Here is a 10,611-nt window from a genome sequence, read left to right as displayed (position 1 = left end):
TTGTTCAGGTAGATATAGGGTAATACTATCTGCAGTTAATGAAAAATTTCACTCCTCCTTTCCAATTTTTATATTTCTTATATCATTTCTTACCTAATGGAATTGCCTGCTATCTCTAGAATAATATTAAATGATATTAAATAGTAATTTAATTCCTAGAGGTTTCTCTTTAAGCTAGCTGATGGTTTTTAAGCTGAGATACATCCATTTTACAAATATGTATTTACATTTAATCTTGCTAAGTATTAAGTATTTTGTTCAAATGTGGAGTGCAAAAGTTTGTTAAATTCCTCTATATTACCTATGGAGATGACCATCACTCTATAAAACCAATCTGGCAATAAATTATATTTAAAAAAATGTGAAAAAAACAATGAATAGTTTATACCAAATAATTGTGACCAGCACAACTTCAAAATAAATTTCATTTTGCTACAAAGACCACAAAAATAAAATAAAACAAAATAAGAATAAATAAAACAAAACAAAATAATAAAATAAAATAAAATAAAATAGAACAAAATAAAATAAAATGCACTCAAGTTGAATTATGTTAATACATATCCCAATATTGAAACACATCCATCAAAGATACACTCATTTTGGTGTATTAATCTTTGAATAGCTATCCCATTGTGTGAAATTTTATTATTAGTTATTTATTTATTTTAATTTAATTTTTGATTTTTTAAAATTTACATCCAAATTAATTAGCATATCGTGCAACAATGATTTCAGGAGTCGATTCCTTAGTGCCCCTTACCCATTTACCCAACCCTTCTCCCACAACCCCTCCAGTAACCCTCAGTTTGTTTTCCATATTTATGAGTCTCTTCTGTTTTTCCCCCCTCCCTGTTTTTATATTATTTTTATTTCCCTTCCCTTATGTTCATCTGTTTTGTCTCTTAAAGTCCTCCTATGAGTGAAGTGATATGATTTTTGTCTTTCTCTGACTGACTAATTTCACTTGGCATAATACCCTCCAGTTCCATCCACGTAGTTGCAAATGGCAAGATTTCATTTGTTTTGATTGCTGAGTAATACTCCATTGTATATGTATACCACACCTTCTTTATCTATTATTAGTTTTTAATGTTAATATTTACAAGTAAAATATGTATATTTCTCTATCATTTTTTGCTATCTTGGTCAGAATTTGCTATCAATATTATGCTGTCAATATTATATATTAATTTAATAATGAATTGTAAAGATTTCTTTCTTTTCTAATATTGAAGAATGGTTTTTGGAAAACATTGCAGTATGCATTCTTTAAAGATTTGTAAGAAACTGATAGCATTTGGTTCTTTATGTTTTGGAGATTGCCTTTTGAAAGTTTTCTCTATTCTGTGGTCATTGGGCAGCATGATAGGCAGAATTCTGAGATGCTCCTCGCTAACCCCCCCTACCCACTTCCCCTCCCAAATCTCACACCATGGTATACATGTCCTTTTATAATCTCCTTGCTTTGTGTGTGCTTCAAACTGTGAATATGATGGATTTCACATCTGCAATTAGGTGACGTTATGTGACAAAAGTGAAGGGATTTTGCAGATATGATTATTGTCCCACTTTAGTTGACCTTGAGTTAATCAAAAGGAGATTATCTTGGGAGGGTCAAACCTAACAGGTGAGTCCTAAAAAAGGGACTCAGCTTTTCCTGAAGAAACGGGTAGGAAGATTTGAAATAGGAGAGAAATTCTACTGGTGGTTTTGAGGAAGTAGGCTACCATGTTGTGAGAGGGTCAAAGAAGGAGCCAAAAGGCAAGGACCGGAAAGTGGTATCCAGATGAAAACCAATACAGTGAGGAGTTCAGTCCCACAACCACAAAGAAATGGATTCTGCCAACAAACCGAGGGAACTTGAACACGGATCTTTTCCCAGCTGAGCCTGTGAATAAGGATAGAGCTGGCTCAAAATTTGATTTCAGACTTGTGCAATTCTTAGCAGAGGCTCAGCTAAAAGACACTGGGCTACCAACCCAGAGACTGTGAGAAAATTTTCTGTTGTTTTAAGCCACTAAGTGGCTTATAATGATTTTATTAAAAATCAATCATTTCACTCACAATCTGAAGCTTCTTTGTATAGAATTGAACAGACTAATTAATCCCTTCGAACTATTTAAATTTTTTCTAAATTCTTATTATTGTTTCTTAGTTTGCGTATTGGTGTTTTCTTTCTTTTTTCATGGCCAGTTTTTTTAAAAACCTTTTTCTAATTAATCTGTCTCTCCATCTGTGACTCCCTTAATTATTTATTTTTGGCTATAAAGAACTAGCTCTTGCACCATCAGTTTTTGGTTTTCTAAACCATTAATTTCTTTTTTAAGTTTATTAATCTTTTATCTTTATTTCCTTATGTTTATTTCATTTTTCATTTGCAAACTGTATTTTAATAGTTAACTTGCTTATGTTTATTCTTTCTTTTTATGTTGATATAAGAACTTAAGGATCTAATTTTTCTTTAAAAATTTTTTTTTATTTAATTACTTTGAAAGAGATGGGGGGGAGAGAGAGAGAGAGAGAGAGAGAGAGAGAGAGAGTCCTAAGCAGGCCCCACAGTGTCAGTATAGAGCCCAACTTGGGTCTCAAACCCACAAACTGTGAGATCCTGACCTAAACCAAAGTCCGAAGCTCAATTTACTGAGCCACCCAGGCTCCCCAAGGATCTAATTTTTCTTCTTATCACTGCTTTGGTTGTATCTACTATGTTTTGATACATGGTATTATAATTTCAACATTTTTCCTAATATGAGCACTAATATGAGCACCTATACCTTCCATATCATTTCACTCTATTACCTTTTAACTTTGCTGATTTTAATAACATTTTGCTCCTTTTTCTCAACTCTACCTTCCTTGCCTCTGTGTATTTTCAGCATACCCCTTCTCCTTCGTGTTGCTTTCAATAGGACCTTCATTTTGGTGATGATTTTCTCTTTCTTTTTCATTTAATCCTGACTGCTGCTATTTTTTTCCATCTCTTTCTCTTACCTTTTGTTGTTTTGCCTAATCTCATAAAGTTCAGCATCTAATATTGCTTTGCAGAGTCAATAGCTTCATTAATATTTAAAACACTTTATAACAATGTATAGCAACATTACTTTGGTAACCTGTTCTCATTGTTCCTGGTCCTTTCTTCTTCTTCATCTTTTCTTGTAGTATTTCTATGTGCTGTTTTCTTTAAAAATCATCATAACCTATCTTTGAATAGGGAGAATTCTTACCAATTAGAGTAGGTATTCACTTTATGACTTTGTGTGTGACTGAATTAGTTTAGCCTGTATTTGTCAGCATCTATTAGGAACTGGCTGCCGCAAGGCTGTTCATCATATCAAGTATCTTTCCTCCATTTGCCTTAATAACAGCCTGCTTCCAGCAAATATGGCTCGTCTATCTAATACCTCTTTTAGAATGGTCCCCAACTTCCCATTTGTGCTTCCCTTCTGTGCCAAACTCAATCCGAGGGAGCTCTGGCCACCAGCAATCACTCCTGTTGCCTTGTTTCAAACAAATGTTGTCAGTTCCCCATCTTACCCCTCTTAGGAGGTGCCCATTACTTTGTGACATTGAGATCTGCTGGCTTCAAGGGAGACTTGTAGCTGTGGTCATTCTGTCTTCCCATGCTTTTTTCCCCCCCACCATTTAATTCACTTTTGCTGCATATGATAACCTTCCTCATGTATTGTGGTTGGGGGTCAGATATCTGATTATTTGTCAAGGATAAACTTAGTATTTTGTTTCTGTTTCTTGTTCTCCTTTTTTTGAGTAATCTCAAAGAGAAGATCTTCCTTTTTTTATTTTAAAACTGTAAATCTATTGTAATTATACAACATTCAATTGTTGAACTGTAAGTTTACTTAATTTTCTTTTGGATGGCTATATACCATGTGGGGAAACTTTAAATTTAGCTAGTTTTGTAGGGCTATTAATTTTGATTGTCTAACAAATAAATAAAATTCATGTTTGTTTGAGAAGCTCTATAATGATGTTAAGCTCTAGGATATAAGGTTTACTGAGCTATAACAATTCTAAATTAATGGCTGTCATGTTGTGTGAGTAGAGAACTGAATGTTTTATACTCAATGATTAGTCCCTATTGTGTATATTCAATTCTTATTGAATAATGATTGCATTTTGAAGATAGAAAAAAATTAAATTTTACATTAAATCTTAACAAGAATTGTCAGCCCCCATATTTAATAAAAATCAGATAGGAAGAACCTGCATTTCCTTTTTTAAGTGGTTTCAGAGAATGACAGTAGCCACTTTTTTTTTTCACCAATGATATAAAATCTTCTATTTTTCTAGCTAAGAGAAATTAGGCTAATGGTTTTTAGAGCAAACCCGAATTCTAATTCTTGCTTTGATATTAACTAGGCAATGGTCTGTTTTTGTAATTATGAAATGGAAGTTAATTTTTACCTTACATTAGTATTGAGTAGGATAAGAAATTAAATTCAGTGACCTATAAGTGCTAACTCATTACTTTTTCTTGTTAAGGGACCAAGTAATAGTTACTATCATCATAGGAAGAATACAGAATGCCCAGAACTTTGGAGCACAGGTAGCTCCATGTAAAGGTTTTACAAATCAAAAAGGGATTAAAAAACCCCACATCCCCCCCAGGATGCTGCCTATTAAAATCACAGACATATTGTAGTTACTCTAAACTGTATATATTTATTTGTGTGTGGCAGGATTGTAACTTGAAGTATTCATTTCGTTATGCTCAATGTGTTTTCCATTTTCTATTTTTACTCCAGGGGGATTTTCTTTGCTAGTCACATCAAAGTAGAAACAAAGATTCAAAGAAACCCCAGAGGCTTATTTTAGGACTGATTTTTTTCCCCCCACTTTACAGAGACTCCACAAGATTGGGTCTGGGGGAGGGAAAAGAAGTGACAACTAAAAAAAAAAAAACAGGAGAGGGCACTGGTCTGTAGGAACAGGGCACAGAGTGCAAGAACTCGTCACTGCAATACATTGGCCATTCAATATCCTTGGGCAGCCATCTTTACATCAGGGAACTGGAGGCAGCTGGGCACAGGTGAAAACAAGAAGAAAGAGCCTCACCTTAGACCCAAACTGAATAAGTGAGCAAGTTACCTCTGGAAAAAGGTAGAAACACACCTACCTCTGTTGCATGAGCTTTTCTCTTATTAGACTGAAAGTTTTTGACAGCAAGGACTGAATCTCTGTTCAATCAATTCAACGTATTAACCTTCAATCTCCATTCCTTCTGCAAACGTATTAAATGGTGTTCCTATTATGGCGAAGCTGCATGGAATAGGGGTTACGCTGAATACACCTGGAATCCCTTGCTCCCAATAGTGAGCTTACATGCTTACCTACAAGGCAGTGCCTTTCTTCCCAAATGTGATTATGCTAGTTGAAAAAAAACTGTAATTGCGTAATTTCATTAAATACCACTTAGACTGATGAAATACGGCTATGAAAACAGAATTGTTGTTCATGCCAAAACTAATTTGAGGAGTTTGAAAGGATTGAGTTGTTATTTAAAAAATTTGCTGTCATATTAGGTATGGACAAAGTAACAATAAAAGATTGGGCAAAATCATGAAAAATTTAAAACGATTCTGTTACCATATCAAGATAGCTTCCAAGTGTCTTTAAGTTCTCATTCCACTGGAAAGAAACCAAACTAGAACTCACAGCAAATGCAGTATGGGTATGGTTCTTGGACCTCTACTTTTACTCCAATCTATTCACCCAAATGCAGAAGGAAAAGCTTTGATCTGTCTTGCATTAGAAGCCTGGCAAATAAATATACATTTATATGTTTTACTTTAGAGGGAATTCTTATGAGTTTTTTTTAAGTTTATTTATTTATTTTGAGAGAGAGAGAAAGCACCAACAGGGGACGGACAGAGAGAGAGGAGAGGGCAAGAATCCCAAGGAGGTTCTGCAGTGCCAGCATGGAGCCTGATGTGGGGTTTGAACCTATGAACTCATGGCCTAAGCCAAAGTTGGACCCTCAACCATCTGAGCCACCCAGGTGCCCCTAGAGGGAATTTTAAATGTAGTTGTTTGTGCTTTCCTGCTTTGATATTTATTTTTCATGGAAGAAATACTCATCTAAGTTGTACCTGATCCAAGGACTTCCACTGGGCCACCTTTGCCTTTTTCTGCAGAGTCTAGCTTGCATGGTACATAGACTCATGGTGGAGGTTGCTGATTAATATTTGTAGAGAGAACAAGCTAATATCTCAGGAACAGACTAAAGTCTGACTGGTTAGTTAAAATCTCTGTAATAAATAGGGGTAGAAATGGAAGTATGAGTTTCTATCTTCTGGAAAGGAAAGAAAATCACTAGTTAAGTTGGTTTACTGTGTAGATTCAGACAGGTGAGGCAGATAATTGATGAAAACTCTCATGGTTTATGATTCAGAACATCCATTTGATTTGTGTGGTAATTAGGAGAACTGAATTTTTAGGAGAGGAAAATAAAGCAACTTGGGGAATAAAAGAATGTGGATATAGGTTGAAAGAGGAGAAAGAATATAGCACAGAAGGCTAGCAAATAGGCTATTGCATATGTCCCGAATTATTACTGTGATATGGAAATACAATATATTCCAAATAATACTGATGATGAGTAATTGTGGTGAGTTAATTCTCTAGGCTGCTACTGGAAAGTAAGCTCCACCGGAATGAGAATCTTCTCGCATTTATCTTTGCATCTCAAGAGATTAGCCCAGAGGTGGCACATTATAATTAATAAATAAATGTCTGTTGAATGAATTCAGGACTGAAAAGAGCTGAAAGGTTATGAGACGAATGATATCCCTAAATGCCTGAATCTTACACTCAACACATAGGAAGGATGACAGTACATAACAAAGGTGATTCTGTGGCATGTCGTCCCTTAAGAGAGGTTTTGAAAAGGTCGTAGGGGTTCCCAGGTTTGTCAGATTCATTCTCAGACTTAGGGTAGCCGTAGTCACCTCACCTGGAGGCTTGCATGTTTCTGCATAGCTGAGGCTCGTGGCCAAGGGCTCATGCCATACTCTAGATGCCCAAGAAATACTGGGTCCATGTGGGACCATGTTGATAAGCCCCTGGGGGTGGAAAAGGGCAGCCCAACCCAAATTTAATGCTCTCCTTCCTGGTTCTAAGCATTATATCTCATGCCTGAGAATGGGTGAAATGGAGCCTAAATTTCTTGTGGGTGCCTACTTGGTGTGTGCTGCTCAGTTTTATTTTCTGGAAAGAGTTTTCCGGAATCAAAGGACATATCTTTTGGAAATGCTAACATTTGGACTTTGGTCTTTGGGGAATGGATGTAAAAATGCACTCTGAAAAATCAGAGAGTCATAATGGTTTACTATTATTTCAATAACTTAAATGGTGGACGACATTTAAAGGTGTGGGTTATCTCTTTTATGCCACACTGTGCTGTTTGTTGTGGTTTCCTCTTTGTTTCCAGGTGCGATTCCAAGTTGAGTACCTGGAGCTAGTCCTGGAATAAATTGGATGCCCAATAAAAGCTTGTTGAATGACTGACTAAATGCCGCTTTCCCCTCCTTAGCAGCTGGCTAACCTAGCAATGTTTGAAAGACGGCTGGATAATTCTGGGCCATGCAGGAGTTCAGATTCATTCTGAAAGAGACTGAAGACTAGGCAGACAGATCATTTCCCCAGAAAGCTCTTTTCCTCAACTGCCTCCTGAAAATTACACTTGTGTTGGCTTTTCTGTTATGGGATGAAATCCACTGATCTACTCAGATGTTAGAAAAAGGAAGGAGATTTACAGAGAAAGAAAATTGAGGAGCACTCTTAACCAGAGGCTGTTTGACCAGAAACCAAGCCCTTAATATGAAGCAGGATTTTCTAGAAATAGTTTATTTAGTGATAGAGCCTTGTCATTAACTGTGGTGAAACGATTCTTTGGTTAAGGAGCAAACAGCAAGCAATGATGCCTGATGATGACCATAGATAGAAATCTTTTCAATCAGAGCATTTGAATCTACACTTAAAACAATTTCTTTATTACAATGTGAGATAGACAAGTAAACTCTTAGTGATCCATACATACTTCCTGAATTTCAAGTGCTGCCCAGTGTAAATCTTACAGTGCTTTACCCGGCAAAATTAAACATAATGCAAATGTTTGATTTTCTTTTCTTTTTAATACTGTTTCTCAGAGCTATGTGTGTATAATTCTTTTGATTCCTTTCCCATGGAGAAAATTCTTCTTGCTTCAATGCAAATTCTACCAAAGCCTGTTTAAGTTTGTCCCCCTCATGTTACAAATACTAATAGGGAGGGACAGGAACCCCAAGGTCAGCACACAATAGCAAGAAGAATGAAGGGATATGTCTGAAATGGGACCCTGTAAGAAATAGCTGTTGCCAAAGAATCTGTCATTCCAACCAAGCAACCTGGGGCAATTTAGTCCTGAACTTCCAGTGCTGTTGCCATGGTTTCTAGACAAAGACGACAGGGCTGCATTCCAATTATATCCTTCAGAATGACAGATAACTGAAAAATAGGAAATGGGGTAATAAAATCTCAGGTCACCCAGAAGAGGTGTGATAGATACAAGTGATACAGAAACGAAAGACGCAAGTCTACATTTGTTAAAAAAATGCCTTTTGATGTAGAATGCACATGTATATTACGCAAATCCTCCAGACTTTCCATAAGAATTTTATCCATCATCCAGCTCATTATTCAGAGCCAGATACCTCCCACTTAATAGAAATGTTCATAATAACATTTTAAACTTGAAGAATCCATGAACTAACAGTATTTAAGCAAAATAAATCTTGATCAGTGAAAAGTAAAACACATCTCTTGAATTCTGAAGATGTTGCAGCTACAGCAATGCCATTTTTTCCCCTTAATCTTGGGGTCAAATGTAATATTTGGTTTTTCCAGTTGAAGGTATTATTGCAAACGTTGCACCTAGCTTTGAGCCATATATGATAATCAATATTATTTTGCCAGGGTCAGCGGTAAGTTTACTGTCATGCTATTGACTATAATGAAGATACTCGCTTTTTCAGTGAGAGGAAACTAGATAGAAATCAAAAGGTTCACAGTGAGGACTGTGGTTGGACCGGTTCTGTATTCCCTGCAGTTAAGCAGAGATGGAGCATTTCAATTCCGAAGCAGCATTAGGTAATGTACATAATCTTTAAAGCTTAAAACAATTTGTAGTCTAAAGTTTTTAACATGTTAGGGGCACCTGGGTGGCTCGGTCAGTTAAGCATCAGACTATTTTGCCTTAGATCATGATCAAGCCCCACATCAGGCTCTGCACTGAGCATGGAACCTGCCTAAGATTCTCTCTCCCTTTTTCTCTTTCTGACCCTTTCCCCAGCTTGTGCTCTCTCAAAATAAGTATTTAAAAAATCTTTAAAACATTAAGTCTCAGTTGTGTTTTTTTTTTAAAGTTTATTCATTTTGAGAGGGAGAGAGTATACACGCACATCCATGCATGCACATGATCAGGGAGGGGAGAGAGAAAGAATCCCAAGCAGGCTCTGCACTGTGAGCGTGGAGGCTGATGGGGGGCTTGAACTCACAAACCCGTGAGATCAAGACCTGAGCCGAAATCAAGAGTCGGTCACTTAACCGACTGAGCCACCCAGGAACCCCAGTTGTGTGTGTGTGTGTGTGTGTTTTTTTTTTTGTAAAATGGAATAACACCAACCTCTTAGAGATGTGACTTTAAATTGGATAATGTATATAAAGCATTTAGCTCAGCATCTGTCACATACCATTAAGTAAATGGAATAGGTACCGCTTCTATCATCATTAACTATTATACTACCTTATGCCATATACACAGTGATAAGTGTGCAGCTATTACTACAGCAGAGAAACAAACAACATTGGCAACTTGAAGGACTTAATACCACATATCTACAAAAAGGTCTTTAAAAAGTACCTCAGATATGAAATTAGACGGCTTTGAAAGACGGTGAAGAAAAACACGAATTTACTAAACGGTGTTACAAGGATTACTGCCAGCAGAGTGAGATGGAAACTTCTAGATGTCCTGAAGCCTCCTGAGTTTCTCTTTAGGGATATTTATTTTCTGACACTTTGAGGACAATGTAACATTTTTGTTAACATATTGAAGATAGCCGTTACAGTTTTATAAAGATCAGTTTTGTCATTTTCTTTCTATGTATAAATTTAGAGAGTTTGGCTGGATGCTTAAGCCTGACTTTTACTATATTCAGTATACACTTTTTTTCTCAGCAAGAATTGGTTTGATTTTATGATGGAAGTAATTAGGAAAAATGATTTATTTACTAAGAAACTTCTGTATGATAAACCTTACAAAATAAATCCATCTTCTGTATAAATAATGACAATCATAAAGAAAAAAAGAAAATGAAGTTTTTTTTCCTTAATGAGACTGTTTTTGGAAAAAAAATGCATGTTGGGGGTTTGGAGTGCAACCTTTCACACAGTTTATTTTGCTTTGCTCTTCTGGTCTTCACGTGTTGTGGCAGATTTTTTTCATTCGCAAACCCTAAAATCTGCATTCTGTCATATGTATGTACACATGATGTATGTAACATGTATGTATGTTATAAAGCATATAATTTTGCTGAGCATTTATGGTCGAGG

The 10,611-nt window shown here is 36.0% G+C and overlaps 1 protein-coding gene across 1 annotated transcript in view; it reads right to left on the bottom strand.

The window, feature by feature from the left end:
* GALNTL6 (polypeptide N-acetylgalactosaminyltransferase like 6) overlaps window positions 1-10,611 on the bottom strand; it is a 1,200,087-nt gene that overhangs the window by 121,485 nt on the left and 1,067,991 nt on the right. The gene's annotated exons all lie outside the window — the stretch shown is intronic.

This window comes from Panthera uncia, chromosome B1, assembly GCF_023721935.1.
Source record: "Panthera uncia isolate 11264 chromosome B1, Puncia_PCG_1.0, whole genome shotgun sequence".
NCBI lineage: Eukaryota > Metazoa > Chordata > Mammalia > Carnivora > Felidae > Panthera > Panthera uncia.
This window is presented reverse-complemented; position numbering and strand designations above follow the sequence as displayed.